This window comes from Agelaius tricolor, unplaced genomic scaffold (genome assembly GCF_023055355.1).
Source record: "Agelaius tricolor isolate 1412-34295 unplaced genomic scaffold, bAgeTri1.0.p SCAF_3, whole genome shotgun sequence".
Taxonomy (NCBI): domain Eukaryota; kingdom Metazoa; phylum Chordata; class Aves; order Passeriformes; family Icteridae; genus Agelaius; species Agelaius tricolor.
The window spans coordinates 31,705,053-31,731,664 of record NW_027269263.1 but is presented as its reverse complement, the minus strand read 5'-3'; the positions used below and the strand labels follow the sequence as shown (position 1 = coordinate 31,731,664).

The 26,612-nt window shown below is 37.0% G+C and overlaps 1 long non-coding RNA gene across 7 annotated transcripts in view; it reads right to left on the bottom strand.

The window, feature by feature from the left end:
- Nucleotides 1-26,612, bottom strand: part of LOC139588251 (uncharacterized) — a 92,556-nt gene that overhangs the window by 51,393 nt on the left and 14,551 nt on the right. For 3 of the 7 annotated variants that reach the window (XR_011678602.1, XR_011678598.1, XR_011678599.1), the window contains exon 2: nucleotides 11,291-11,431. The exons of 2 other annotated variants lie outside the window; for them this stretch is intronic. This is a non-coding gene — a long non-coding RNA (uncharacterized lncRNA). The remainder of the gene's footprint in view (nucleotides 1-11,290; nucleotides 11,432-26,612) is intronic. 2 more of the 7 variants (XR_011678600.1, XR_011678601.1) reach the window with 1 other exon arrangement.

The window sequence follows — 26,612 nt, the reverse complement described above, 5'->3', positions numbered from 1 at the left end:
AAAATCCAGAAATAGATACTAAAGGGAGATGGTCATGGATGTGTCCTCTAGCAACATGCATCCAGGGATTGGGCGTGCTGGTTGACAGTCAGCTGAACATGAGCCAGCAGTGTGCCCAGGTGGCCAAGAAGGCCAATGGCATCCTGGCCAGTATCAGGAAAAGTGTGGCCAGCAGGAGCAGGGAGGTCATTCTTCCCCTGTACTGGGCACTGGTGAGGCCACACCTTGAGTATTGCGTCCAGTTCTGAGCCCCTCAGTTTGGGAGGGACGTTGAGATGCTTGAGCGTGTCCAAAGGAGAGCAACGAGGCTGGTGAGGGGCTTGGAACACAGGCCGTATGAAGAACGACTGAGGGAGCTGGGGTTGTTCAGCCTGGAGAAAAGGAGACTCAGAGGTGACCTTATCACTCTCTTCAGCTTCCTGAAGGGTGACTGTGGTGAGCTGGGGGTCGGTCTCTTTCTCCGGGCAACAACAGACAGAACAAGAGGACACAGTCTCAAACTGCGCCAAGGGAGATACAGGCTAGAATTAAGGAGGAAGTTTTTCACAGAAAGAGTGGTCAAATACTGGAATCATCTACCCAGGGAGGTGGTGGAGTCACATCCCTTGATGTGCTTAAAAAAAGACTGGATGTGGCACTTGGTGCCATGATCTAGTTGAGGTGTTAGAACATGGGTTGGACTCGATGATCTTGAAGGTCTCTTCCAACCTAAAAATTCTGTGATTCTGTGATTGTGGATGCTGGGAGACAACCAAGAGAAATGGTCAGGGTTGCTCTTCCCAGTGCCAGACAGAAGAGAGGGCTAGACAGACCACTATTGTGATGCACAGTGTTTCTTATGCTCTCACTTGGGGACATACATGCTCTAGTGTCACTGAAATGTACCTACACCATGCTCTGTCACGTGGTACAGACATGGGATTTTTTCTAGAAACAAAAAATACAACTATGAACTAGATTCAAAAGACATATGCAAGGGATTTCTGTGTACCAGTAACTGAGCAGAATGAAAGTGCTGCCACTTTGCAGGGTGCAAGCCAAAAATGAGTTGGCCTGGCTTCAAAGAGGCTGACCACACGTAATACATCATGGTAAGACTAATTTTTGCCCTAAGAAACTAAACCCAAATTGCAATTTGATCTTGTCTTTTTTATACAGAGGACATATTACCAGTTTCACTGGTTGCTATCTAATGAATCTATGCCCTGTATTAACCCTGAGGTAAAAATTCAAATAGAGCTTTCTAGTGCCATTCCTGCAGCCTGTGTGTGGCTGTGAGAAAGACAGTTAATTTTTAAGAGTACATGTTCAGGAGTTCTGGATACGGCTACATTATCACTGATTTATTAATATTTTCTGTAAATTTATCGGGAATTTTGGGTATTATGTAATACCATAAATTAAGCAAGGTTTTCTAAGATTGGCCTAAGTGGCACTCCTGAGAGTTTAGACCATAACTTTTTTTATTCCTTATTTTCTCCTACCTGTAAAATGGAGACTCCACATGTTGCAGAACTTTTGCTGTTATTAATGTTTATACAGCGTTCAGAAAAAAAACCACCATACAAAGACAAGGTATTACTGCTTTTATAAAACTTTGGGGACTTGTCTTTTTTTTTTTTTTAATAATTCCCATTTGACCTTTCAAAGGGGTGAAAGCTGAACTTTCTCCTTTTCCTAAATATCATTTCAGGTCTTATGATTTAAAACCTTTAGCATCTTTGCTTTAGCATTAGTCACCATTAATGGCTAAAGCACATACATCCCATCTGATATTTTGAAATTGAGGACTAGATATTTTAAAAACAATGATGGCTAGGAAACAGACATACTTCAGCCATATTTTATTGGACCACAGACCTTAGAGTAACTGGATTTTAAAACAGTAATTTCAGTAAACTCTTGTGGTATGTAGTACTTCAAGAGCAACACTTTCCTACCTTATCATTTCTTGTGCTCACCCTCTCTTTTCTCAAGGAACCAGCTGACTCACACTACAAAAGCCATATACTTAGATAGGAAGCCCTGGATATGGCTGTAGGTGTGTGCAGTACCTGCCCACTCTCATACCTCAACAATGACACAGCAGTTTCCCCCCCAGGAAGCACCCTTCCAGAACACACCATCAAAGAAAATACAGCATATTTTTTAGGCTACAGCTTCAGCAGATGCAATTATGAATAACTGCAACCTGTTACATTTTTTTAATACTATGTTGCTTGAAGATAAGTGTTTATCTGGCAGTGCAGAAGTTCAGTTGTCAATCATGAGTTAGATAAGCAGAATGTTTAAGCCTATCACATCTCTTTTATGAAGTAATGATATGATGACAGTAAAGAAACTAGCACAAACAGTTCTGATATCATAAGACAACTACAATAAAGTTTGATACATCAGCATGACCATTTTTAACAGACTGCTTAACATGAGAATTTTTTATATAAGTAAAATGTGGATTTCAGGAATGCATTCCTGGCTGTGCAAATTTTAATGATCTGTAAAATCACATTCAGCCACTTAAATTATTCATACATTTGTATACAAAGAACCAAATCTGGAAAATGTATTTAAATACATTTAAAGAACCACTTTGTTGATAGCAAAATATGGATATTATTTTTAGAAGAATTGATGGCCCAATTTTATTGTCCATTGTAAGAAAAATGCAAGGTGACACTGTCTTCTGAAAGAAATTTTAACATAAAGGTTATTATTCAAACTTACAGTCAATATATAGGAGAAGTTGCTTGTTCAGGAGACTTCACCTGCATAAAAGTCACTCTATCTTGCCATTAGAACTCATTGACAAATGTTTTTAATTTATGTTCAGTGTAATGGAACAACTCTGTCATTTCTTCCTGTGTGGACAGTTATTGCCACTTAGGAGTTTTAAGTCACATTTAACCTTGGACAATACTGATTTTTCCTTTTGATAGTCCCTGGACCAAGAAATTATAGCTTGGTTGCACTCAGCAGTTTTGTCTTTAGTGCCCATCTTCTTCTTGGTTCATTTATGTATTTCCCAATGTGTATTTTCTCAATATAAGCTTATTTAATAAAGGAAATTGACAATTTCCATGCTCTTGGTTATTTGTTGCTCTAAGTTTTTAAATATATTTGAATTTATCTGCAATTTTTCCATGCTGTCATATTTGTCAGTGCTAACATAGTGTATTTGGCCATACAGTCTCATATTTGGCCCCTAACCTTTCATATCCATCAAGAATATAAATGCATCATAAAGCTTCTATCTGTTACAGTATATCACCCCTTTTATTTGTAAGCTGCTGGGCTTTGTTGGCATCTTAGAGTATTCATTTTCCCACAGACTGGTAACATATTTCTGAGGGGGGCGGGAGGGAAACTTGTCTATAAGGAATACAGTCCTGAAAGGACAACCCCAGGCATCACCCTATTAAGGCTCAGGGAGCAACTAGCAAGGCTGAGCATTCAGCAGGTTCTAAAAGTAGTGTGCTAAAAACAATAATAATCCAGACTGGACCTTACAAAAGTAAGGAAACTTCAGTGGCTTCAGACATATTTGTATACCTGGAGATATTCAGAATATTATGTACTCCTCCAACCAGAGCTATTGAAATGTTGAGAATTCTCTGTAATACAGATGTAATAGTTATATCTGGAAGCAATCTTGACATACATTTTGCAGTTTAGAAGAAGAAATGAAGAAATCAGTTAACCAAGGATGAAGTACTTCTTATCAAAATGAAGTTATTTCCCCATTTACATGCCCCAGATCCATATTAGAGAAATTATAGAATGTTTCTAAACTTTTGCTGTTGCTTCTGTTGCTTAAAAAAAAAAAAATTCAATTAAGAGATATTTTAATAAAGGGACTGACCATAAACAAGAATATTTTACTAATAGGATTTTTTAATATTCAGCTAACAGAAAATGAGGAAGAAAAATAAATTAAAATAACAACAAAAAGAAAGAAAAGAGAAAAAATAAGAAGAAAAAAAGAAAGAAGGAATACCATATGCAGAAGAAGATTCTGTAATAAAAACAAAATTGGTAGCTATTGTTTGGCAGACACGTCCTGGAGAAGATGACTACTCAACAGCATTGTAACGCTGCTGTTTAGTCATATGTCCAAGACTGCTCATTAGCATTCCCAAGCATGCATCAATTTGAAAGTGTCTTTCTTTCAACTCCTCAGTATGGAAGCCCCAAAGTGCACTTTATTTGTGTAATAGGTTCTTTCAAGATGTTCAAAATCAGTTTTGGCTCTTCTGGTTATATTCAAGTGACATCCACTCAGACGGGAAAAAAAAGTTCCTTCTTGCTAAGTAATAAAAGCCTAGAGTGCAAAGAAATAATGTGTTCTGGACAGATTGCTTTAAGCAGTGACAAGAAATACATGGTATTCTCAGACACTGAATCTGATTCCCAGGTTTAGCAGATATCCCCAAAAGAACACCTGTACATAATATTATTCTGCTAGCCAGGAATATGTTTTGACATGATTAATATATTTATCAGCTAAACATGCAATAAATCTAGAGACTGATGAGTTCAGTTTCATTCAGAGTAGAAGACTAAATTTTTTTAATTTTCTGCTCTAACAGGACCTGTACAAACTTCCTTCCTTTCCCAACTCACCCAGTAAATATTAGTAGTGTAAAGGAATTGGGTCCTTTATTGGAGAGGAGGGAGGAGAAAATTCAATGTATGTTTTGATAAGCTATATTTGTACCTCACTTCTTCTGTTGTGCTGTGTTCAGATGCAATGTGTTGTCATTCATCTTACATCATACTTTTCTTAGGAGCTGGGAGAGAGTTGATACCGATTTACAAGCCAGACAGTGTCTCTCTCGTAAGAGGATATATCGAAGAATCGTAGAGTTATCTGAGCTGGAAAAAAACAGGTTAAAGACCATCTAGTTCCAACCCTCCTACCACACAGGCAGGGACACCTTCCTCTAGACCAAGTTGCTCAAAGACTCATCAAACTCAGACTACAGCACTTGAACACAAATCTCCTCCCTTTTGGTATGAGTAACCCAACCACTAGCACCTTTCAGGTATGTATCTCATCATGTGTTCCAAGAAAAAGAAGTTTGTGGATGTGAAATTTAATAAAATCATAGGGCATTGAAGGAACAGTAAATATAAGGTTTCTGTAGCATGTAAACTGCAACTGTAACCAGCAGGGGCATTAAGTTGTACTTTATAAGGCACATTCACAGCTATTACTGCCTAATTTGCCTTCACTCAACTGGTTAAAGGCATTTTTAAAACACAGCAGAATTTGTTCCTTTCCATCCCAGACTGCTGTAAAACTGAGCAGCAGTACTTATATACCTTTCAGGGCTGTGACAAGGATTCACTAATTAGATATAGATTGGTTTTCAAACAGGGTGACTCGGCCACTTCTCAATCTCTCTGCACCTGCCCTGCAGTACCTTCTTCCCTGATTCTCTCTTCAGGGCTTTGGTGAAACAGCAAAGCAGGACTTTCAGAGATCTTGCTGTGCTTTACACTGCAAACTATTTCAGATCAGTAATTACATCACTTAGTACTGGTAGAACAATAAGCAGGGAACATGCTTAGAGCTGGCATCAAGCAACATATGTTGCATGAGGCCAAAGATCCAAAAAAGCCTACGGACAACAGGAGCCTCCCTGTAGCTTCTCAGTTTCTTCTTGGAGAGTTTGGGATGGGCTTTTCATCCAACCCTGTATTCCCATCTTGTCCTCTAGCCTCTTGGAACATTCTCTTACTCCTGATGCATATTGCAACAGCTTTTCAAGAGGAATGGGAAGCTACATGCTTCACATTCTTACACTCCTGTAGAGTGTAAGAAGAATTTTTTAAAAAAGGCCTGTGAAACCTCCATTACTTGGAAGAGAGAAAAGGAAATCTCAGTGAGGAAACCCTTTGTAGGCAAGTTTAAAATGCATGGTTTGATCTACTTCCAGCAAATTTATTCTCATGTATGCCAGTTATTCATTTCAGAGTAAGTTTAATTGGACATAGGGTAATACTTTCCTGTCTTAGAGAGGAGAAAAAAACTAGTTATTTTCACACTTAAGACATAGGCAAAGGTATTTTTTCTCAAAGGTTGATACAAGAGGAAATAATTCCTACAGTTTCAGAATTGCACCATTTGTGCAGTTGTGAATCATTCCTGCCTTTAACACTTGACAGCATGTAAAGTAGATGGACTGGTTTTTTGCTCATATTCACTACATATCTGCTTCCCCCTGACAATACAATTTTGGCTTCATAATAAATCCCTGCTGCAAATCATCTTAAGAATTCTTGTCCCATAATTCACCCAATGGTTTTTGACCTTGTTAACTACAGATTTTAGAGTAGGAGATTGAAATAAATGTCAGTCTTGCTGATGTGGCCTTATTGTTTTTTTCCCAAGAAGACAGCTTAATATGCTTAGACCACTGGAAGTGGCAATGCCTCGTGAATTTCAAGAACCGTAATTAATTTATTTTAGTAATGAAAAGCAAAACAGAGTGTGACAATAACTTTTTTTCTGTATGCTAATGAAGCACTAAAATCTGTAATGAAACACTGTTAAATATGAAAGGAGGAAGCAGAAGAAATGCATGTTACTGTAATTTGGTGCCCATTAGAGTGTCATTGCTGAGCCTGATCCTAAAAAACCCCAGTGTGCTGACCTGGCAACAATGAAGGCAAGTAGGCTTTTTACTTCATTGCTGCCAAACTTTAAAAATGCCTTTTGTACCTAGATAAGTAACTTCATCAAAGTGCTGCTTTTTTCCTGCTGAAGTCAATACACAAATTGCTATTATCAAAAAGAGCCAGAAGGTGCCGTAGTAAAAACTTTTTTAGCAATTGGACTTGAATGACAATAGGTAAGGAACCAAATATGAAATAAGACTTTTTGATTCTTTTCTGTATGCATTAAGAGAAGAAAATACTATAGGGGAAAATATTTTTCTTATTTATACATCCTTTTTTCTTAATGGAAATAGAAGATACCGGGAGAAAAGTTGAGATCTTGGAGGGCCTATAGGTACCTCATGCCTTCGGTACTGAAATGTCCTACAAGAATCATCAGCTACACTGGAGACAACACTTGAAAAACATTCATAACAATGAAAGAATAGGATTTACTGATGAGAAATTGGATAAGGTTGAAAACACTTGGGACGCTTGCAAAAGGATAGTACTTTAAAAAAAAATTGAACATCCAACTATATAATCACAGTGCAAGCCTGCTGATGCTGATGTTGACTGCATCAGAAACCTCTAGAAAAAAACCCTAAGGCTGTCGCTGAATTTTATGGAGTGTAAGATTATGAATAAATATTCCTATTTGTAGGAGTTTGTAGGTGGTTTTGATACACAGTGAATGCTGGAGACAGAACACGTGAAGCAAAGAAAGGAAGAAGTCCTCCCCTTTGTGCTGTGTGAGATCAGAGCTTCCAAGGACCCTCTTTGGTCTTCCCACATTCATACCAATTTCCAGACATGATGCTGAGCTGAGCATCTGAGATTTCAGTGGTTCTTCTGAAGGATTTAAGAGATTCTAAATTAGTTAATACCTGGCAAGGTATCTTGCTCCTTTTTGGAAGCAATTTCATGTGATTCTAAACTGTCATTTCTTAAGTAAAAGTGATTCATGATGCGTTGAAATGGAATTTAAAACAAATTTTTTCTGAATTTAATGCTTGTGAGAGCAAATGACGTAAGTGAGGCATGATGCAAACAGAAGAAAACAGAGCAAACTGTCCCAGTAAGTTCTGGTTATCCTTCTTGTCCTGAAAAACAGAATTCTGTAGCATTAGCCTTAAGTTTCTCATGAATAAATCCACACTATCTGCATTTGCTCAGACTACAGGAAAAAAGGGGTTGTATTCAGTCTTTATGTTCAGTCTCTTTAATCAGCTTAAACCTGTTTTTTCCTGTTCTATTTGCGTCAGTGAATTCAGAGGCACTGAGTTAACAGAATTGATTTTAAAATAGATTTCAATTAAACCATGTAATTTATGACTTTAGAAAAGGCATACTTGGCTCAACATGTAAGTGCACTGGCACACAGCTTTTTTTCAAGACATATGACGGGCATGTTAAGCATCTAACCTTAAGGTGCAAACATTCCCTCTACTTTTCTGGCAATAGCTCTCCAGAGATAGAACTGTAGCAGCACTATTTGATCCTGTGTAATTCTTGAAGTTCATTTTACCCTCCCTAGTATTTTTGGGTAGGCCTGTGATGCATAAAAGGACTCTTCTCTCACTCCATAGACAATTATTATTCTGTATTCTAGGTATAAGAGCAGGCATTTCTGTATCTGATTTAGGCAGTATTGCTTCAATAGTCACAAGGAAATAAGGGATGGTTTCCTGGTTATCACAAGGAACTAATGATGGTGGTTCATAATTTTGAATTTTTATCTTGAGGCTTATAATGCAGCTTTATTTATTTGGAATTATACAGAGTTTATATGAGGCTCTTTGAATTCGCAGCTACATTTAGCATGGAAAAACACAACTTTTCTCCTGTGTGAAATAAATGGTGACAACATGTAATTTTCTTCTTTGCAATCCTCACTATAATTTTCTTCCTTTCAAGCAATAGTTATTCTGATAAAACCTTCTCCATTTGTCTTGTCACTGTCTTACTACTTGTATCTAACTGTTGCACGGCAAAACGCCCTAATGGTTTGGAGAGGTACAGTTCACAAGTTGTTTTTTACATTAAGTATTTCCCAAGAAAACATTATGGGGATATTCACTGAAGCACTTCAGTTTCAGTAATCAAAAAGAATATTTCCACTGAAAATGTACTCAGTGTTAATTCAAACATTATTACACACACTCCTTTTGGCAGATGAATCTTCTTTTCTAATTGAAGTGCTAATAAGAATATATATAGTTGCATATATATGTCCCCATATAACTATATTATTTCTGTTATACTGCCAAAAAATGACCTACTTCTCAGGCATAACAATGGTTTCAGGTCAGGCTATTTCAGTTCCAAAGCTGAAAGAAGTAAAGAATGAACATCTCCATGCAGGCAGCTGTATTGTCAGCAGCTCTGGTCAGTCATGGAGACAGCAGAGGGAACAGTGCAGGGAGAGGGGAGAATGTTATGGCTAACAACAACCATGGGAGCTTTTTGGGAGATCACATGATGCTAGGAAAGGTGTTCTGACTTTAGCTTGGGACCTAGCTGGACCCTTAGTCCTTTCTTCCCTACTTCATGCAACCACACTTTACCTGTAAAAACATACACAAGTTTTCTCCTCAATTTAAGTCTCCAGAGACTTTGACTTTCTCACCATCTTTGTCTGTACCCCTGCCTACACACTCAGCATGTCTGTGATGCTTTTGGCTGTTGGTTTTCAGAAGTCTCCCACTGGTATCGTTTCTCCTGGTCCCAGCAGCCAAATTGAGAGGCAGCAGGTTCAAATTTTAGCCAGGTTCACAGAGGAGAATTATTCTCTTTTGCACATGCTGTTGAATTAGGCAGGGGGATTTGTTGCTATGGTGTTTTTTCATCATACTTTCTTATCTTTGGTCCCTTCCTCTCTTCTTGTCTCCCTTTTTTTCCTCTTAGCAGCTTATATTTCCTTGTTTTATCAAACCACTTGTTATCATTTGATGGCACTCGTCATTCCTAACAGGCTTCTCTACAGGATCATATCTTCATGATGTAAAAGTAGAACACAGCAGTGGCCAATAAAAATAGAGTAGATGACTCGTTTTCAGATAATATTCCTTTGTTAAAAGAAGCAGACAAGCGCTATTGCTTCTTTCAAGCAAAAGGATAGGGTCTTCAGCCTAAAGAAAATGAACTGATAAAAGGAAACTGGGCTGATTTATTCCTGCTTAGTCATAGGCAGTCTTGCTTTCAGTACATCTGCAATTACAGAAAAGCCATACAATTTGGAAGGATGCACAACAAATTAATCTCTAAACAGAAAAATAGCCCATTAGGTTTAAAAACATATAGCAATACTTTAGATGTTCAAGAAAAATTTCAAGCAAGTTCTTCAAGTTGTTTACTAATTTTAAAAATTATTATTTGGACAGTTATGCTCTTCAAAAAATGAAAGGTTTTTTTGTTTTCTTGAAATTTCAGTCACATCTAAACTTTGTTTACTATAAACTATATGACTCAAGTGAATTGCAGATAAATTTTGTTCCTGGACTTCTTCTCTAGCCTTGGTATGGAAGGTTACAAAAATGTTTAATTTCATGCTTCTGCTATGTCAGTATTAGCTAACTTTGGCAACTCCATAATTATCAATGGAGACATTAAGTCAGAGCCCTGCAGGCATTTCCCAGAGCATTAAAGGTTCTGTTAAAAATATGTCTTGGACTTCAGTGTATGGAGATCCTATCTTCAAAACTGCACACTACCAAAAGTTTTCTCTTAAAAGTCCACATCTAATTAAAGAGTATTGATTGTAGGAGAAACATATATGGACACTGTTGCTTTTAATGAAAAAACACAACACATCATAAGCTTCAAATTTGGGGCTAGAGAGGGTGAGACACTTTAGCCTTCATAGCAATAAGGAAAAAAAATGTTCTATATGGTGTTTATTAACATGAACTGTGAAAAGAAATAGAAATGAGACTGGAAATTGTTAAATGCAGACCAGTCAATAGCAAGATAATGACACAACACAGTGAAGAAAGATTGATTTTTGTCCCTCCATCACACTGAGGCTTAAGTTTATTTGCTAACACAGTGCTTAGACAACGGGTGGAATCTAGCAAGTATGATTCACAAGAAAGCAGTGTTTGGATAGAAAAACACTATATAATTTAGATTATGGTGTAAACATCCAATATTTCTGCATGAATCCACCTGTGGATTATGCCACAACAGAAATTACGATTGCAAATAAAGAACTCTATTCCATCCATAATCAGACCCTTAGAAAACATAAAAAACCTTCTCCCTTCTAATATCCCAGTTTGAAAATATTATGAACTATTGGAAACTGAGAACAGAGGTGGTAGTCCTTCAAGACCAATTATAGTTCCCACTTTGGCAGTTTTGTTGGAACAGTAGTTTGGATGCAAGATTCTTCATGTAACTCAAGTCTGCATCATGAGATATCTTTGATTGCTAATAGTTCTCCCACTGAAAAACGTGTCAGGGCATTTCTGGTTAGAGATTACCAAGAGGAAAGTTTATGATCAGTAGCGAGGCATTTTGACACTAATAATTTGTTGTTTTCAATGAGGTTGCATTTGCTAGACAGATTATGAGATGAAACTACAGCTGTGCCTGTCTCTTCCATAGCAACCAACAGAGAGCTCCCCACCTTTCCCAAAAGACTCCTCAAGCTGATCACACTCACAAGAGACAAAATTCAGTACGATATCAGCAAGCTTGATTGGCAGCCAGGGGTTTGGATGCAACATCATTGTGGAGATGGCAACCTCTTGTTTTGGTTCATTTCTCACTGTAATAAAAGCAAAATGAAATTTACCAAATAATCGAACAAACCTTTCAAAGAAAAATTAAGGAACATAATTGTTGATTAAACCTTCTTCTTGCTTAAATGTAAAATTCATCCTGGGGAAACCTAGGCATTTAGCAAAAGCCAGCCACAAAGTGGCTGTGATTGTTCTTTTCTGTTGTTGTAAGATTGAATTAAAGTAAGACCTGAAACACAAAGCCTTCCTGAAGCTTCATTTAGAAGAATATGCTTCTTATTCATGATTCACAGGAGAGTTAGTATTTCTTTTTTAGGTTGTATAATGCATGCAAGTGAGAGCTCTGAAAAAACAGTAATAAGGCATTTTCTTCTGACAAACTCTGGAAGTTTATAAGTAGGGATCATATCAGGACTCTGCAAATTTTAATCCAGTTTGCATCCTATAAAAATAGCAGTACTTCATCTCTTATGATGCTTTACTGTTTTATATTGCTGGTATGGACTGATTTGTTGAGGAGAGTATTTAAGGAGAATCATTTAGTGTAACTGTAAAGAGAAATGTGTTCTCTGCAAACTGGGAACATGAACAACTTGAAGACAGAATAATACAGCCAGAAAAGGCAAAAACCTGAGAGTGATTAAGACAATTATGAATATTCTCTCCCCAAAGAAACTGCAAAAAGCAGCAGCATCTTTACATATAATTACTTTTACATTATTGTGGCATTTCCTATCAGAGGAGCTATTTTCTCTTAAAAACTGTGAAGAGAAAGTACTTTGTCTGCCACTGAAAAGACAGCTTCTGTCTGAATAGCTCTGTTGAAAGTGTCGTCTACCTGATAATTTTTAAGATAGGAGAAAATTGTGTAACTAAATACTAAAACTGTGAGAAAATTTAACTTTGACAGTGCAGGTGCTGATGGATGAATATTAAAGGATATTATGCTTACAAATTAATGAAAAATAAATGTTTACAGCTGATGCCCAGCTCATATACCAAATATGCAGCAAAGAATGCTTTAGAGACCATGCTATTATAATATCTTTGTTACATGATATTATATTATATAAAATGATAAAGCCTCTTCAACATTTTTTTTTAGCAGCTTAGATAGATCTCAGGAGGCAGATACCTCCTTGAATATATGGAGATCTTGAGATGAGTCCTCAAGAAAGTTCTCTGTCCATCTGGCACCTGGAAAGGTATTTCTGCAATTAGACTTTTAGAACTAGCATGGGCATGTTCACGTGCAACTGCGTGTTCTCCAAGGGTGACACAAACCAGAAAAGAGAAGAACACTTCCAGTGATAATTATATGCTTTCACAATCTGCTTCTTATGATGTCAATTATTACTATTTATGATGTCAGGAATCTGAGAGACAACAAATTAATGGCAAAGTAATGAGCTAATGAGAACTTCTAGCCAAAGGGGCACTATGATAGAGCACTCCAGTAAGGGGAGGGCCACCAAGATGGTCAGGGGGCTGGAGCACATGGTGTACAAAGAGAGGCTGAGAGAGCTGGGTCTGTTCAGCCCACAGAAGGTGGCTATGGAAGGACATTATGACTGCATACACCTAGTTAATAGGAGGGTGTAGATAAGATGGAGACAGACTTTTTTGGAGCTACACGATGAAAGGGAAAGAAGGAATGAATGAAAATTCCAGCAAGTAAAACTGTGGTTAGATATAAAGAAAAAGCTTTTCACAGTAATAGCAGTCAAACACTGAGAGATACTCACCAGAGGGACTATAGAATCTGTATCCTTGGAGATGTTCAAACTCAGCTGGGACAAGGGCCAGATTGACCCAATGAGTGGGACATTGAACAAAACAGCCCCTAGAAGTCCTTTTCACTCTAAACTATTTTATAGTTGTATTACTTCATAAATTACTCAAGGGCTGAAACTTTGACATAAGATGCAAACATTTTTTTTGACAGAATGTTGTATGCATATGTATACATGGTTTGTAACTATATAATGTTCAAACTTAAAACCCGAACTTAGAATTCTAAAGCTTGCTGGCAGTGACATATTCATGGCTTTCAAATTTGCTGGAAAAAATCCTCTTTCCTTGTGGAAACAGACTTGAACCATGAAAATTTGTTAAAATTTGAATAATTTCTAGATAGGTAACAAACTGCAATTAATTTCAGTGCTACAAGCAGAAAAAAAAAATGAACTGAGGTAGAAAGCCAAAGATGTATTGAATTGCATGTAAGCTGATAATTAGTTTCCAACAAAAAAAAAACCTGAAGCTTTTCACAATTGAATTACAGTAGAAACACACAGATGAGCAAAAGCAGCATAATATGCTAATTGAAATTATATTTTATATAAAATTTCTCATAAACTAAAATACCTCTTCATTCTTCTCATGCAATTTATCTGTGACTACTAAAACAATCACTCAGGTTTGACATGACTGTGGTCATTCTTCCACCAAAGCTGTTTAGTACATGACAATACCTCTTAACTCTGAGTAATACACGTTCCTGCCAGGAAATCTACTCTAAAAGCAAAATAGCACTACCATATGCCAGTGGTTAGTTGTAGTATCTTCTCCTTGGTAATGCATTTCAGAGCTGCAGCAGCTCAAAATTAATTCCTTCTGCCTGCACAAGGACTGGAAATAACACAATTTAGTTTAGGAACATCCAAATAAATTATTTCAGTTTCATTATTTTTTCTGTCTTTTTCAAGTGTTTGGTTTAAGATACATCCAAAAGCTACACACAGTAAAATGCAGAATTTTAGGTGTTAATAGAGGCAGGTCCCTTATAATCAGCAGTCAGTTAAACAAACATTTATCCTGGGCAAGAAAAATTACAAATTAGCATCCCAATTCTGTATAAGGGATCTCCTACACTGAAATAATGTTAGCACAGTGCAGGAAGGCTATTTCCCTCCCAGCCTCAAACCTCTATCCCAAAATAAAGGTATTTTTGAGGGTTTCTTTTCTGTAACTGCCATATAGAAAAAATTTAAGTAACATAAAAATGAGTCAATTTCTATAGAAATGGTCTTCTTATTATTTAATCAGGCCAGTATCTGAGTGATTCATAAACAGCGGGTTGTAATTCAATAAGTAGTTCATGCATCTCTGAGTTGAGAAAATTTGAAGGGAAGAAAAAGGAGAAGAAAGAAACCCCTTCCCCACAGGACTTAAAAAACACTCTGCCCATGATAAATACTACCTAATTTACTTTAAAGCAGTTAACATCTACTCAGTTCCTTAGCTTATTCGGTGTTCACTTACAGCAATAGTTGGGCACCAGTGATGCATTATGCTAGGCACTGTATAAATCCATAACAGATAACCAGTAGCTTTGAGAAATTTACTGCACAAAGCAGTTGTGAAAGGAGTTAATTGACATCTGGGAGTATTGTAAACAAGCCAACATTTTTCTTCCACCAGGTAAAATGCACTGGAAAAAAGCTGTCTCATGCAGGAACCTTTATATTCATCCCAAAGATGTTTATTTTTGTAAGACTTAAGTTGCTGACCCCAAGGTCAGGAAAAGTGCCCTTTATTTCTCTCCTCTTTCCACAAGGTGTCTGTCAGCTTGTGTAGGTAGGTATGCACTACACATATGCACACACAAAGAAATATATGCTCATGTGCATTATGGGCATTTCCAGGTTCACCTTAAAAATGCCTTGTAGTTACAATGCTGAGAAAAAGACTATTATTGTAACGTTCCCACAGGGTGATTTTAGGAAGACTATGAAACAGTTGTAATTAGCTGGAGCTTAAAATAAGCAAATGGAGGAAGAAAATTTGCACTGCACTTTAGTTTGGTGTGCAAAATGAGCCCAGACAGCTACAGCATCCTGATTTGTAGAAGAGTGATACTGATTTTCCAGGGAACAAAAATACTCTGTCCAACTTTCTGCACTGCCCTTTAGTTCCTGCTCTCCCACCAGTCAAGTTAAATTGAAAAGAACGACAGTTGAAGAGGGTAGGTGGAAAGAATGCTGCTGGAGCAAATGGTGCAGCTCAAATTCTTATTCTATTCCCATCTTTTGACTGGATATATGCATAGCTTTTCAAAATAAAAAGTCATCTTTCTAGAGCACCTGATTGCTTTTAACATAACTTTTTTTTCTGCCTGCTTTCATCTACCTTTCTTGGATCAAATATAAATGTGATTCCATCTCTTTATCTGGCACAGAGAGCTCCAAGATAAAAAATACTATAAAAGCCAAAAGACATTTTCCATATTATTGTTGTAACCTCAGTAAATCTAAAGTACAGTGCTGCTAGACAGAATATCAAGAAAAATAAGATTTTTTTTTCCAGATCATTCTGTAACTATTCTTGCTGCAGGGGCATTGGAAATTTTGGAACATATGTGTTTTGCTGAATAAGGACAATAATGGTGCTGCTAGTACTGATGTGATTCTAAAAGTTGATGACAGAGTGTGGTTAGTGAATAAAAATTGATAGGATAAAAGAGGCCATGTAACAGAGATTTTATGTAAAAAGAAAAGTAAATACCATCTGGAAAATCACTGGGTTTCTGCCCATTTCGGTTTCTGCCCATTTCATTTTCTGCCTTCTGTAAGACAAAATCATGTCAACAAATGACAGAAGTCTGCAAAAGTTCACTGTATATTTGCAGTTTCATAAAAAACAGAGGTGATGCAGTGTTATCTTCCCTCACTTTGTAAAATCATTGTGTTGCCTTACTGACCATTGCTATATGTAAGTGCATTAGCTAGTAATCATTATGAGAGCTCCCCAGGGTGTCTGATAATTTGTCTGGAAAGAGGTCACTTTACACACCAGCGAGACCTCTTTTTAATTTTTTTCTGGCTATCTGCACAGTGAGAGTTTCAGCTGAGAGTTTCAGGTGAGGTACAAATTCAGCTGCTCATCTAAAAAGTAAAAAAGGCTCTTTCCTATGTCTCCAAGGCCCATCAACTAGATGGCTGACAAAAGGCCTGTGCAGGATACAGCCTGCAGCCATAAATCTGGGGAATAGCAGCATTATCCTAAGTGAAGGTGGGGTGTTATAGGAACTTCTACTCTGGGTCAGAAAGACCCACAAACCAGCAGGGAAACAGAGAGAGAATTCTGAGACACCATGAAAATGCTCATCTAGGAAGGCCTCAGGACCTCAAAGGAAGTTCTGACTCAACTTTGCTATGAAGGTACATGTAAATAGAAATTAATCTACACCAAATGTGAAGAACTGAAGATTTTTAATTTTTTTTTGTCAAAAATTTCTGCACTGCTCACAGCAAAGCTCAGGCATCTTCATGACTGGATTGAAAACTGCACTTAGAGGTTCTGAAAAAGCCCTTTTAGAGTAGAACATGCAAGTGCCTGTGCAGTATGGTGGTGTCACATCCTCATCCCCAGGTCAGTGCAGGTGACTTTCCCTGAAAGAAACATCTAGCAGAAAACAGTTTCATAAAGACATGCTTTTGCAGAGTTGTCAAAGTTTTGTATATACACATTTTCTATTTTTAATGCCCAGCTCCTAATATTTTAGTTGTAAGAGATGGAATGAGTTAGGCTATTTATATTCAGCCATGACTTTTGTCACATTACACTGACAATAAAATTGAGTTTGTAAAGATATTAACTTACCCAAAATACAAGCTGTAGTTGCTAAATATTTGACTGCAATGGGCAGTTTTGAAACAAGAACAAACTTGTTTAGGACCAGAAGAAAGAATATTGTAGTGAGATGTGTGATATAACTCTGTGGTAGTCTGACAAATCTAAGTTTGAAAGATTCTTGCTCAAGATAGATGAACAGGTAAGAATTTTGATTTTTGTGGGGGCACTGGTGTCCCTGTTTTATTATCTGTTATTACAGATCCACTGAAATAATTTGCCTGTTTGAAGGAACAGGATCTAAATCTGACAAAATCCATGGGGAAAAAAAAAGAAGGTATGTATAACAGAAAAAAAAATAGAAAATTCAACATATAATTTCAGTAACACTTATCTGCTTAGTCTGAGGTTATTAGGAGCATGATCACTATGGTAAAGTAGCAAATTATAAAGAAGGACTGACTGGTGTTCAAGAGATGGGAAGCTCTGCCTGAGCACTGTTGGCTGAGAGATCAGGCAACAGCAGGGAGCACAAGATGTGTCCGCAAGCAGTGTTGTTCAGAATCTTAAAAGTGATGATGGAGTGAATGTCAATCTCTTACATGAAAAGCTATAGCCCATTTTCCTTATCATATTCACCAAAAACCATGTGGAAACTTCCTATTTTGCAATCTCCAAGTCCAACCTTATTATACAGGGACTGCCACACTGAATAAATCAGAACTGTTTAAAACCCCGTAGGCTGTTCGCACAACTCAAGGCCACCTGTTCTTGGTTCTGGTGCCTTTCTGTGACTTGCTGTAAACACAGCATTCCCAAGGTCAGCAACTGTTTGCCTTGGTGCCATGGCTGCCCTCAGTTCCATGCAGCCAGAGTCAGATTACATTGCTGCTCACACAGCGGCCTTGCAGGCCCTCCATGAATAAATGTTCTCTGCAGACAGCAGCTCTACATTCTGAGAGAGCACATTTATAAAGCAGTCACTTATTCCACACTTATTTCTATGTATGAATATATAATCAAGGAGAGAAAGTCAAACAGTGGTGCAGTTTAAAAGATACAGCAAGAATCTGTGCCACAGGCAACAGCAAGGCAGCCTTTCCACTTAGGTTTCTGAATGCTTTGTTGTAAACACATAACGTAGGACAGGGATGGAGCATGTCTTTTAAATGCACTGCCCACAAGCAGGGCAAGAATCCACTTAGCTCTTAACAAATGAACTCCTGTCGCTGGAACTAGCTGCAGCAAAGATAGATTTTTAGGCTATGTTTTTACTGAAGAACTGACACAAGAGAGTGGTCATACCCACAGACTATGCCTCCAGCAAAACAGAATTATTGTGCAACCAACTCAGCTTAAAAACATGCTTAAAGAAAATGTTTTTATGTATAAGGCTACTTAGACCTGAGTTCGGTTATAATGTAATTCTCAACCTGGAGAGACAAAGAAGCACGGGCCTACCTACACTAACATTTTTGTTTGCAGAACATCAGATTTCACTTGTTTGTTCATATATTGTGACGTGCATACGGACTCCCTGAGCTCTTTGTGCTGCTCCCAAGACAGAAGCATCAGCTAGAAGATCCTGATGAAATAAGACATTACTTTCTTCATGAGCAGCTAAGCTCATCAGTCAGCTGAAATAGCTGAAACTCTCTGTGAAGGTGGTCTGAAGCTATCAAAAAGAGGTCTCACAGGTGTGCTAATAAAAGTGGTCTTCTCCAGCTGACATGGTTAGCATCCAGGGGAACCTAAAGAGGAGGGTTTGATCATAAAATAGCTACAGCAGGTAAAGTTTGGCAATGTGTAAGTAAAAACTGGGACTACGTTTAAATCTAACCTAAGAATTCCACAGTAAATGGTAAAGATTAAATACTGTTGGCAGAGGCTGCACCAGTGAATGCCCTTACTGCCTTTGCCAAAACACCTTACCAAGCTTTTTCTTGTTCAGGCTGATCAGATATGACTGTTGGGTTCCCGTGCATATGTTATGGGCTTTCTTGGCACTGTAAAGCTGGCAAGTGGATCCAGTCAGATTCACAAGCACTATCCTTCTGACTTCAGAGCATCTGGATACTGTGGGCAGACTGTTCAAAGAACATGTAAACTACTTATGCATCAAACAGAAGCACTATCTGTGCCAGTTTAGCATGTGGTTTTTGAAATGCAAATTAAAAGGTTGAAGATGGGCTTCTGAAGCATTCTGGTGAATGCAAAGATATCTGAAAGAGATCTCTTTGTCAAGTGATCCAAACACTGTCATTCTAGCAACCTGTTTGTGTAGTCCTGAAGGGTGCATAGAGCATGGGAAGGCTGTTTTAGATCCTTCCCCATCTATTCCACAACAGTTTGGCTTTTTTACCAGCAGGAAGTTTTAACATATTGCTGGTGCCATTCATTATTGAAATCTTCCAAGAAATACAGACCCATGGACATATTGGTAAAGAACTTCTGCACTCTAATGCTGTTCTTCGTTACTACCCATGTCTTTCTGCCTTGGACAAGTCTTTTTATTCACTTGTAGTGTAGCTTTTGATGGCTGAGCTTCTGAACCTCAACCACAATTTTACATTTGACTCAGTTATTTGGTGCTTCACCTCTTAAGGTAGGTAAGACCTCCTGTGTTGATTTGTTGAGAACATACATTACCAGGCAATTTTGGTAATTTCCTGTGATATTTAACAAATATGCTCTAACCCCTAATGTCTCTAATGAGCTCTGCTTCACCATTTGTTATCTTACATACAGACAAAAGAGCAAGTTTGCACTTATCTGTATCACATTTATTCTCCATTGAAAATATAACTGCTACTTTTTCTATTCTCCAACCATATAGTAATAGTTCTTACTGAAAAGATTTGTTAAAAACACAGTCACACAGTAGTGACTTTTTAAGCTCATAATGGCATTTCTATTAAAATTGGTGGAAAGTATCTACGTCCATTTTCTTTGCATTACCCTCTAGCTTTGCCCTGCCCGTTCATACCAGAGTTCAGTTTATAAAAGCAAAAGATTCTTTGTCCTAATAAAGGCACAATGCCAAAGCTCATATTTTCCTCCTACTGTATGGAACCCTGGGTATTTCTGTTCTCTTTTTACTTGTATTGATGGAGAACCTTTTATTATTTAGCTATATTTCTCAAATCCTTTCTTGTCCCTGCCCTTTTTGACCTCTTAAGTGTTTCTTTGCTAATCAGGCCTTATTCCTTTCTGAATAGGCTTTCTCCTTGTTCCAAAGTGTCCTTCATGAAGTAGTCAGCCAGCCAGCAGAACTGTAGCCTGCAGGTTTTTTAACCCCCATGTTGTTTGTAATATAAATCCTAGACAGTTTTATATCCATTGAATGGAGGGAATTTAAATCTTCCTTCACATGTGAGTCCTGGTGTCCTCAATGTGACTTTCAATACTGAGAAATATCTTCAGTTTATCAAAGTTTATCCAAGTTTCTCCTCTGGAGAGGGAATACATTTTGTAATAAAATTTTCTTTATCTTTCAATGCATTTTTTTTCATCTGTGAGTACAAGATGAATCATGTCTTTATCATACAACCCAAGATTATTTCCCATGGTCAGCTTTTCTGTAACAGTCGTGCTGCTCTGCAGTGCCAACCCTCAAAGCTCCAACTCTCGATTCATGAACAGCTTGACCACCAAAATTAAGGAATCTTTAATAAGCAATCAACTTTGTTTTGACAGATTTGGCATTGCAAATCCCTGTCTTGTAGATTGATCAGCAGTGTGCTTTAATGCTGAGAGGAACCATGAAATAAGAGGAATGACTCAGCCATCAGATTTAGGAACTCCTCTGTTCTCTATGCCATTTGCTGGAGCTTTTTAGTTCTAATAATGTACCACAGATTAGGCATTTTATTGTCAGAAAGAGAATGCATAAGGTGTTACCTTTTTTACTATCTGTACTGGCTTCAAAGCTGAAAATTACTGGTTTTAGAGCTTTATAACTATTTCAGCTTATCAACACCCAAACTGGAATTTTTCCTCTCTTTGTAAGAGAAAAAAATTTAAATAAAATCAATAAATTGTTGCTATTATTTGTGACATGGCTGGATAAAATATTTCCAAAAATTGTATTGAAATCTTTTATTTGATAAAGGCATGCTGTTTTGAACACATGGTTCAAAATAATGATTTAGATTATTGACAAAAACTTTATACTTTGTGTTTGCAAATTTTTATGAGAATATGATAAATCTACAAAATTTCTATTAACCTTAGTTCATATACTTTCAGCACCTATTGCTTTGTTTCTAAAGTTATGAATACATGTGGTAAACAAGGGGGAAGGAAAAACTCAGTTTTAATTAAATATAAAATTAGTAATTTAATGTGCTTCTTACCCAGTCATCTCAGGAAATCTTGGTGAGACTAATTTAATATACCTTTTAACTCTGCAGTTACTTGCTAGTTCTCAATACAGCAACATCTACCTACTCCTCTCTTTATAATGCAGGCAGCACAGGTAAGTTATTAATTAATCATTAATAATATGAGTTATTTTTTTTTCCTACTGAAAAAAGGGCTCTATAAATTGCATGTAAAAGGTTACTGAATCTGATTATTCATTACTTTCATTCGTGTAGATGTTCAAAACAGATGCAAAGTCTGAAACCAATCCAATTAACATTAAGTATTCCCTTTTTGCTCTCTGAGCAGTTGATCCCATAAGACACAAGGATTTGGATAACTGGGGTTGCATGAGATAGGGACAAGTTATAAAGGTACCTTCTCTGCTGAGAGTGAAGAGAAGGGAGAGCCCATAAGTTAGAACCCAAAGAGTTCTTAGAAAGATATTTGGTTAATGGCTGACAAATAGTACCCTATATATTATTTCCATTTTTGCAACTGGGTTGTAATTAATTCTAAAAGCAAAAGGAAAATGAAAATTGAAATTTAAAAAAAGCATCTTTATCAAACATCAGATAATCCTTTTCTTGAAGGAAAGGTCTATTACTGTAAGAGTCAACCCTGATTTCTCCCTGTTTTTCTATCAGGCAAAAATCCCAGTCAGTGTCAGCCTAACTGTTTGCAGCTCTCCTCCCATTCCCTCATGACCAGGCCTGCTGTGCAGTACTGGAGCTGAAGGTAATCAGTTTAGCACATGAATATGATTTGATTATTTTTGTTTTACATAGGTTATAAACCTGTCCAATCTGTTTTAAAAACCTTTTCAGTGTTCAATTTACTTAGCTTTTGCTGATTGAATTCCCTGCCTGAAATATATTAAGCACCTGGGGTTAAAAGAGGGTAGTCATTTTTATTTTTCACTTTTAAAAGCAAAGCTCTCTTACTTTCTTGAAATAATTCTTCATTAGAAATACAAGGATTTGGTACAGAGCTTCCCATTAGCACTGTATCTGAGATTTTTAATCATGTACCAACCTAATATGACTTTAGTGGATTTTGTATGGGATATTATCCTTCTTTGCAGTTCAGTCATGGTCTCCTGCTGGCTGGCACTGGTGAACAGGCTACAGGCAGCAGCTGCTGGTTTGACAGCCAGTTCTGTTCAAGGAGATGGTAACTGCAGGGCAATGCATGCCCAATAAAACAAGCTAAAATTGTCAGGGGATCCCTAAACAAGACCCTGCTACGTTGAAAAAGAGTCAGTCTCTAAATAAACTCCAAAAGGTTTCTAGCAGTCAGGATGCAAGTAGAAGTAGTCTTCCTTTGGAAGTTTACATAATTATTTAATTTAATCCCTCCTGTGGTGTTTCCCAGCCACTGCTTTATTTCTGTGATCATAATCTGCTAGGACAAATGTCGGGAAATATGAGTCTACAAAGTGATGTGAATCTTGTTCCCTATTGGAGATGGGACTGTGAGCATTATCTTCATTCTATTTTCTATCTCATGTATTCGTTTCTGCTCAGTGTTTTTCCAGTCTTTGATGACAGAGAAAAGCAATGACTTTCAAGCTTATAAACAAAGTTATATTATTCTGACCCTGGTGATGAGTGTGCTTTAGCTTGCATTTCAAGGTGGAGAAAAGCCATAATAACATGGATATAACCCCCTAAGGTTCATTATTATGTGGTATTTGCAACAAACCATGGCTTTTGGCTTCCATATTGTCTTGTACTTTCTGCAGCTCCATCATGGCATGTGTGATGAGACCTGCTTGTATGTTTCTGTCTCACAGCAGTCAAACATGGCCATTTCTTGCCTTTCAGTAGCTTTACAGACTTGAGCTTTATGAATTAGACTGAATTAAAAAAAAATAAGGTTTTCAAAATAATAAATTTATGCTACCAAGTACACAGAAATATATATACATATACAAAACAATATGCATCTATAATTTAATACAGACTATAAATACAGAAATTACCATCAAATAATACTTGGACATCAATATTTTCTGGTTCATTTAAACTTTGCATTTACTAATTTAAAAATAGAAAGAAAGAGATGGAAACTAAGAAGCATTCCATCACTGTGGAAGCATATATTTTAAATCCATTTGACATATCGTGGTTACAATGTGCAGTTGAGGTCATTACACTAGAGGAAAAATAATGGTAGAATGTAGAAGACAGTGAACAAAACAAGAAAATGTTTTGCTACTGCTAATATTTTGGTGTCTATTGGGTACGGAGTTTTTCTCTTGACAGTGAAGTCCTAGCTTGCTTTTAATTAATGTTGCATTACTCTTTTTAATAATAGCATCTATTTAAGATATCATTAATAACAACATCTATTGAAGACACTGTCTTAGCATTAATTTAATGGGAGCATTAAACAGCATCTATTATATATTCCCAGTTAAATTAGCATGATGCTATTTTAATGGATGTTTTAATAGACATTATTAACCAGAATATTATAAAATTAAAACAGAACTCAATGGGTTCTTTGAGTTCCTGTTGTAATACTCTGTGAAGCCACTGATTCGGAAAAATAACAGTGTATGTATTTTTAATTTAATTTAATGGCATTTGGCAAGAGCTTCAACACGCACATGCTTTTATATGGCACAAGATAAATATTCATTGAATTAAGACATGGCTGTTTTTTAAAACCTATCTTACATTTTCATCCTGTGGGTCAAATTCTTTAATAAAGGGTTCTTTGTAAACATCTGTATACAGAGAGCCATGGTTACACTTTTTTTTACTACCTGAAGTGTGTTTAATTTCCTGCTGAAATCATATCTGAAAATAATTGAGAGTCAACATTTCTTTAGAGAAAGAAACATTCTTTTGGTAAATTACTGTTCTCTTATTTTTCAAAAATACCCCTCATTTTCTCTTATTTGTGAAATTACACAGTGAGTGTGAAGAGTAAGTCTCAATTCCAACTTTTTCACCAGTTTCAAAGTGCAAAGCTGTAAAACTCCACAGCTCACAGATCTGCCTAGTAAGCTCTCATTTCAGTCAGCAAACATTTAGTACACAGGCAGCAGAATCTGAACCTTCTCCTTATTGATTTTCTGATTGTGAGCCACATTCCTGAAAGTATATATTTTATCCACAGTAAACATTATTGTTCACATCAATGAAGAAGGTCATTGGTCATTATCTTTCCATTTCAGCAGCAATTATGATCAATTCCTGTTTTCTGTACTGGTCTTCATTCCGCTGTGGGAACGCGATACTCACCTGTCATACATCAAAAAACTTTAGAGAAGAGTGGCTTGTATAATCATTTGGTTGACATTTTGATTATGTCATTAAATTTGACATGTGGGTGAACCTTTTTCTAGAAATCTCTGAGTCCTATAGAGCCAACCTGCCACAAGTTATTGTTTAACACCTCAGAGTTAGCCAAGAACTTTCAGCTAAATTTCTCGAATCACCATTATTTTCTTTGAAATCCTTATGGTCTTACTCAAATACAAATCTGTCATTTCATGCAACAGACAATGCTGGCAGACCTAATAGTCTGGTTTCCCATTGGACTTGCTTGAGCATATGAATCCAACTTTCACTGAAGGACTAAGCAAATACTTTCCCATCTCTCAGACTTATCAGGAAGTGAAAATGAAAATCTTTATTTTTTACATAGGTCTCTTTCTTGCTACCTGTCTATATCCATATGGCACTTTGAGCTAAGATCATGCATAAATGGTGTTTCCAGGTACAGCCTGAAAGTGGCAAAGCAAACATACAGATCAAGAAAACAAAGGGTTTTGTTGTGCTTTCTAAACACTCGACCTTTTAAAGGTATGCCCTAAACTAATGTGTCTAAAATAATCTTTTGATAAATGGGAGGAATATTTTTCCTGTAACAGTGAACTTTACACTGAATTCTCTAATGTTGTGAAGAGAAGCATCTTTTGAAAGAATTTGCCCAGAGGTTCTTTCAAGAAAAGAAGATGCTTTTATTTATAATCTCCAGAAATCCCAAAATGCAATGGTGTACAAAGACACTTGAAAGTAGACTTTGTAACAATATGGAAAAAAATATGTGAATTCCTGCTGTGCTGAGCTGGTTTGATTACACTCTAAAGCCCTTAAAAACTGAGTTTAATATGTCTTTTGGGAGAAAAAGGAAACTTAAAATAGGCCTTTGTAACGGGCCGATATGAGTAAGGAAGACATTGGTTACTACATGTGCCAGTTTGCCTTGCTTTTTCTTCTAGTTTGGATGAAAATAGCTCATACTTGTAAATCCAGGGAGAGAATGAAGTAAACACAAGAGTTCAATACTTCAAATAGATGTCGATCTTCTAAATTTCCATTTACCAGCCTTTTCCCTTAAGAAAAGAAAAAACTGCTTCAGGCAAGTTCTGCTGCTCCTATTATCTGGGCACAAATAGCTCCTCTTATTTTCCAGCCTTGGACCAGGGAATGGAGGGTTGGGCTGTTACTAGACTAGGCATCAAGGGGGAACGGGGAACCTCAGTTACCTCTCCATGTTTCCCGCCTTTATCTCTGGACAAGACAGAACATCTCTGCAGTGCCAGAGAGAGTGGCAGCCCAGGACTTCACAGGAGTGCCAGCTGGAGTGTTAAAGTTCTTTTTAGCAAGGCTTTTGATAGTCACTTACTAGAAAAGAATGGGTCTATTGAAACTGAGTCTTTTCCTGGAACTGCCACATGGCTCAGGACAGGAAGGGGACCATGGAGTGCCAGTGTCTCCTCTGCATAGTATGGAAGAGGCTAAATCCCTCCTATTCAAGACTTCATTAAATGAAAAACATTTGTTGGATAAGGGATGCTGACTTCTTGACTTGCTGAGCAGGATACTTGCCTGAAATGCAGATGACCTAGATCTAATTTTCTGTTCCAATTCCAGTTCCAAATTGGATGCAACAGGGACTTGAACTTGCAGCCTCAATTCCCAAGAGAGTGACACTAACTTAAAACCTAGTAGCTAGAAAAGCTCCTGGGATTTTTTTAAAATTTTAATTTTGATACAGGGATTCAGAATTGGAGCCCATAATTGCTTTCAGCTGTTTCAGTGAAACAAATACATTCCTATAGAATTTGATTAAAACAGATCAGCATTTTCTGCCAACATCAATGAATCAAGAATATTTTGGGGAGCTACACTAACAAAAGATTATTTCAAAGAAGGAAAATGGGAAGGGTAAAAGAGGAGAATGGCATGGGATTAGAGATAAAGGTAGATAAGCCAAAATAAAGTCCTATTTGGAAAGGAAACAAAAACTTCC